Genomic DNA, 5,973 nt, shown 5'->3' on the forward strand with positions numbered 1-5,973 from the left:
TTATTGCACTCTGGATTTTGGGGACATGTGGACAGATTAGATGATTTCCATTCAAACGGCCAAATTTTTTCATGGACTCTTTCTTTGAGTGTCTTTGTCATCGAGGGGTTAATCTAATAGGTTTATCTTGTTATACCGGGTTGTTTGTTTGGCGACAATAATGAGGATTGAGAATATTTAAAGAACAATCGTTAAAACATGCAGTAAAACATATTACAACCAAAAAGCTATAGAGTTAATAGAAGGAAATATTTCCTTTTTTCTATACCTTCCGCGGTCATCAGTCCTTAAGGATATTAACCCTATTCAAAGAATATATAATTATGAGGTTGAATATACTGATGTCTTTTAAAAATAAAAAAATATAAAGAAAAACAAGTAAAATACACAAAAACGCGCTTAAACGATCGTTTATATTTGGCGTGTCGAACTTTTTTTTTTTTTTTTCCCGAGAACCCAATATAAAAACTTGCAGTCATACGTGTATGTATAATTGCACTAACTTAATCTGATGAGTTACATACTCTTATGAAACATCCATTCCATAAGCCAAAAGTATTGTTACATCATTAAGCTAAATAATTATAAATGATTGTAAAACTGTATTAGGTTAATTAACCTGTTTCAATTCTAATGTCGACGATCGGTGTCCTGCGAATCAGCTGATCGGTGTAAACAATTATGGATGGAAGGGAATATATATTAAATCAAGTGATAGCAACAGTAATGATGGAAGTAAATACAAGTATAGAACGAAAGAGGACATAGATAAAGTGAAATTACTTTCTCTCCATTGCGGCATTTAGCATTTAAAAGAAGGCACAGGTGAGGTCGAGAAAGTACTTGAATTCTGCTATGGCACGTAGGATGTTCTTGTAAGCATAAAGTTAATCAAATATCTTCAAAGAACATCAAGTGTATCATAATGTATGCAAAGAACAAGAAAATTATTATTGAAACTATTTTCCCTCACAGTCCTGCCTCTTTGCGACCGAAAGTTGAAAAAAAAGTTGTTATTTTCCCATTATGTTTTCAATCGTAAACCTAATCCAAGCACTCGACTGTATTCACTGTATATAAATCCTCTTCTTTACAACCAATACTCAAATTACATCTTGACAACCATAAGAGATATATCATAATTTAGATCAAGAGGCCCATGCCCCCCCCCACCCCCATGAGAACTGGCTATGACCCTCAGTTTAGAAGACCATTTACCCCCCATGTGATCTCATCTGCCAAACTTTGTCATAAAGGGTTTTGTATTGCTTATGCATTCGTCCCTATCACTCCCTCTGGAATTAACTGGAGTAGAGAGCATCAGAAATCAGCTGATGAGTGTTTAAATGCAGAGCCAGGAGTCTATGTGGCTATGTGGCTCGCATGTATTAGGTTAACTTAGGAATTATGGCGAAGATATGGTTATAAAGGAGGGATCGGGGGTTATTTTCCTAAGAAAGGAGACAAAAGATATATATATGCAGGAGCAGTTGCTAGTTTTAGTACTGTGGAGTCGCTTGGAGTAGTATTAGAATGTCTTGGTTGTCATCACTAGTGGTTAAATATCTTTGCGATAACGAAATTATGGATTCAAGAAATTGTCTTGAAATAATCTGTATATATGTGTGTGTGTGTGTGTGTGATTAATATATATGCGTATGTATATATCTGGGCCTGTGTTATCAAGCGTGTTGCTTAGTACCAACAATATATATATAGATAGATAGAGAAAGAGATAGATAAATAGATAGATAGATAGATAGACAGACAGATACACACACACACACACACCTCCGTACACGTGTGTCTACAAATACCTTAATCCACCTTCGCATAAATACCACCATCCATACAACAGCACACATACAACTCACACATGAGTTCTCGAACTGAGTCAACTGCTGAGTGAGGGAGAACAGAGATCGTATCTACTCATCTATACTTAATGTTACCAACGGACCGATCGACTTTTAAAAGGTCAAAGCCTGTCTACTGGCGACTCAGGTTAGAGGGTCGGAACATAACTCTACGTATGCCAATCGGATTTATTTGTCTGGATGATTAGATGGACAGATAGATAGAAAGAGATAGATAGATAGATAGATATAGGGTGGTAGATTGGAAGGTAGGTTGATATGTCAATAGACTAGATAGAAAGAGAGAGAGAGACAGAGAGGACCGGAGGATAAGAGGGAGAGTGAGAGAAGTGAGTGATGAGCTGCGATGAGAGTGAGAGCTGAGTGAGTGAGTATGAGAGAGAGAGAGAAGAGAGCGAGAGAGAGAGAGAGAGAAGTGAGATCGAGAGAGAGAGAGAGAGAGAGAAGAGATGAGAATAAGAGATAAAGAAAGAGAAAGTTAGTGATATATATGATATACAATATTATTATATATATATTATATAACTATATATAGATAAATAGATATATAATATATATTTATATAATACAAAGACTAGTATGGAGTGTTAAAAGATAGCGTATAAAAGAAAGAGGAGAATGGAGAAACAGAGAGAAAAGAGCGAAGAGAAATGAATGACGAGAGCAAGAGAGCAAGAAAGAGAGAGAGAAGTAGAAAATACGAGAATAGCGGCCAGACCGGGCACCCGTCTCTCCCCGTGGCACCTTCACAGTCCGAACCAACCCGAGAACAGAGACACTGAGAACCACGAGAGAAAGACCAAATTCCAGTCTTCATTTGAATTTTGTATATCATTTACATATGTCTGCGGCGACGCATGGCTTATTGCTGGAATGGGATTAATCGCAGGACTTTACGCCGTTGTGGATTCGTGTGCATAAGCCTCTCAAAATGGTCAATCATGGTTGTTGCAGTATAGGGGGTGATTGCTTATATTAGGCTATTTGACTTGTGTGTGTTGTTGAGGGGGGGAAGGGGGCAGGTGGGTGTGGTGTGGGGTAGGGAGTTGTGGTGGTGCGAGGTGTGGTGTGATGGATGGTGCGGGTGTGTGTGTGTGTTGATGGGTGACTAGGTGTGTGTGTGTGTGTGTGTGTGTGTGTGGAAGGGTGTGTGTGTGTGTGTGTGTGGGTGGGTGGGTGCGGGTGTGTATGTGTGTGTGTGTTTGTGTGTGTGTGTGCTTGTGTGTGTGTTTGTGTGTGTTTGTGTGCGCGTGAGTGGAAATAAATATTTGAGGCTAGTGAAGAGAGTAAAAATGAAAATTATGGTCAATTAAATACGGACAATATCATAATAGATGGTAGTAATCACAAAAGCGATTACACAATGAATAAGTCATATAAACGAAAAAACAAAACAGATTTGATACAAATTCCACAAAACAGATTAACGAAACATGCAAATTAGGCGAAATTGAAACGTTTGCGATTGGAAGGGGGGGGTGGGAGGGGGGATTGGAGGGCGCAAATAATTCATTTATTTGTGTTTATTCTGTCATGTCTTCTTTTCAATTTATTTTTGTTACTATATCTACGGACTTCATATAGCCTAAATGTCTATGCGTATGAGTAGGCTACTTATATCTGTCCACACACACATACACACACACACAAACACCCCCCCCCCCACACACACACGCACAAACACGCACACAAACAAACACACACACACATAAACGCGCTCACCCCCCCCTCCCCCGCCCACACACACACAAACACATAAACAAACACACACAAACACACAACCCTCACAAAAATTCCCAAAACACAAAGTCCCCCTCCCCTCCCCCATCCCTCCCCCCCACACACACCCGTTCAGCATCATGCACATCAGACACTTGGCCCTTCTCTCGCGGAGTGCCAATAGCCGACGATATCAAGGGACACGTCGAGAGTGTTGGGGAAGAGAGAGAGAGAGAGAGAGAGAGAGAGAGAGAGAGAGAGAGAGAGAGAGAGAGAGAGAGAGAGAGAGAGAGAGAGAGAGAGAGAGAGAGAGAGAGAGAGAGAGAGAGATGGGGAAGAGAAGAGAAAGAGAGAGAGAGAGAGAGAGAGAGAGAGAGAGAGAGAGAGAGAGAGAGAGAGAGAGAGAGAGAGAGAGACAGACAGAGACAGAGAAAGATCGAGAGAGAAAGATCGAGAAAGATCGAGAAAAATCGAGAAAGATCGAGAAAGAGCGAGAGAGTGATGGCGAAGGATAACAGATGTTGCGATGTTGCAACGCACTCCGGTTGCCATCTGCGAGGATTACTGGCAACACCCATGACGAATGCGACGCCATGCGAGGACGGCGGGGAACCAATAGTATCCTCGGTCGTGGAAGGGTGGAGGAGAGGGTGGAAGGGTGGAGGGGAGGGAGGGTGGAGGGTGGAAGGGTGGAGAAGAGGGTGGAAGGGTGGAGAAGAGGGTGGAAGGGTGGAAAAGAGGGTGGAAGGGTGGAGGAGTGGATGGAGAGTGGTGGAGGAGGGGGGAGGAGAGGTGGATGGATTTAGGAGTAGGGTTTGAAGAGGGTGGGAGAAGTAGGAAGGAGGAAGTTGAGAGTGGTGAGAAGTGGAGAGTAAAAGGGCGATTAAATGGAAGAGTGAAGGAAATAGGGGGATGGAGGAAAGAAAGGGTGCAGAGAGGGAGGGTGGACGGAGAGAAAGGAAGGGAGAAAGAAGGAGTCGGGTGGAGGTAGAAAGATACATAGATGCGTTAGTAAATAGTCGTAAAGAGAGAAAGAGAAAGAGAGAGAGAGAGAAGAGGGAGGGGGGGGGGGTCGCAATAAAGAAATTATCCAAAAGGAAAGAAGGAAGGAAGGGAAGAAGGGAAACAAAAAGGAAAATACAGCGAAAAGATAAAAGAAAGAAAGTACAAAAGAAAGAGCGCAAACAAAATAGGAGGACGAGAAAGATAAGAAAAGAAAAGGATGAATGGAAGAATGGATACAGAAGAAAAATGAGAGAGAGGGGATGAAAGAAAGAAATGCAAGAAACACGTAAGATTGGGGGAACAAGATTGAGAGAGAGAGAGAGCGAGAGAGAGAGATAAAGAGAGAAAGGGGGAGGGATATAGATAGAGAGGGAGGAGAGAGATAGAGAGAGAGCGAGAGAGAGAGAGAGAGAGAGAGAGAGAGAGAGAGAGAGAGAGAGAGAGAGAGAGAGAGAGAGAGAGAGAGAGAGAGAGAGAGAGAGAGAGAGAGAGAGAGAGAGCGAGAGAGGGAGAGAGAGAGAGAGATAGAAAGTAGGGTGAGAGAAGAAAAGAGAGCAAAGAGAGAGAGGGAAGAGAGAGAGAGAAGAGAGAGATGAGAGAAGAGAGAGAGAAGAGAGTGAGAGGAGGAGAGAGAGAGAGAGAGAGAAGAGAGAGAGAGTAGTTATGAGGCGAAGGTAGAGAGAGAGAGAGAAGACAAGCCGGAGAGAAGAAAAAGAAAGAGAGAGAGGAGAGAGAGAGAAGAGCAGAGAGAGAGAAAAAAGAGAGAGAGATAGGGGAGATTTTGAGAGAGAGAAAGAGGAGTAATGGAGGTAGATAGAGAGAAAGACAGATGGAAAATAGAGAATCTGAAAGACAAATATGCAAACGGAGAGAAAGACAAAACAGAGAGTTAGATTAATTGAGAGAGAAAGAGAATTAAAAGGATAAAGTAAATAAAGGAAAGAGGTAGAAATCTATACCCGTAAACAGCCAAGCGAAAGCAAAGTAGAAAAGGAGAAAGAAAAAGAACAACAATATGAAGAAGATGATAAAGAAGAAGAAGAAGAAGTAGAAGACGAAAAAGAAGACAGAAAAGGAAGAATAATTAGAAGAAGAAAAAAATAAGACAAAGAAGAAGAAGAAGAAGACGAAAAAGAAGAAGAATTAGAAGAAAAATTAGAAGAAGAAGAAATAAAATAAAGAAGAATAAGAACAAGAAGACGAAAAAGAAGAAGAAGAAAACAAAGAATAATAATAAGAAGAATAAGAAATAATTGCACAAGCACCCTCTTCTCCTGTAAGGTTTGGTCTGGCAGGATTCCAGAGAGAAGGAATAATTCCTCGAGAGAGAATTCGGAATGGATGATCTGAAGAAGGCGAAAACCACTTAGGA

This window comes from Penaeus japonicus, unplaced genomic scaffold (genome assembly GCF_977035675.1).
Source record: "Penaeus japonicus unplaced genomic scaffold, GWHDUDI00000001_assembly GWHDUDI00000016, whole genome shotgun sequence".
Taxonomy (NCBI): domain Eukaryota; kingdom Metazoa; phylum Arthropoda; class Malacostraca; order Decapoda; family Penaeidae; genus Penaeus; species Penaeus japonicus.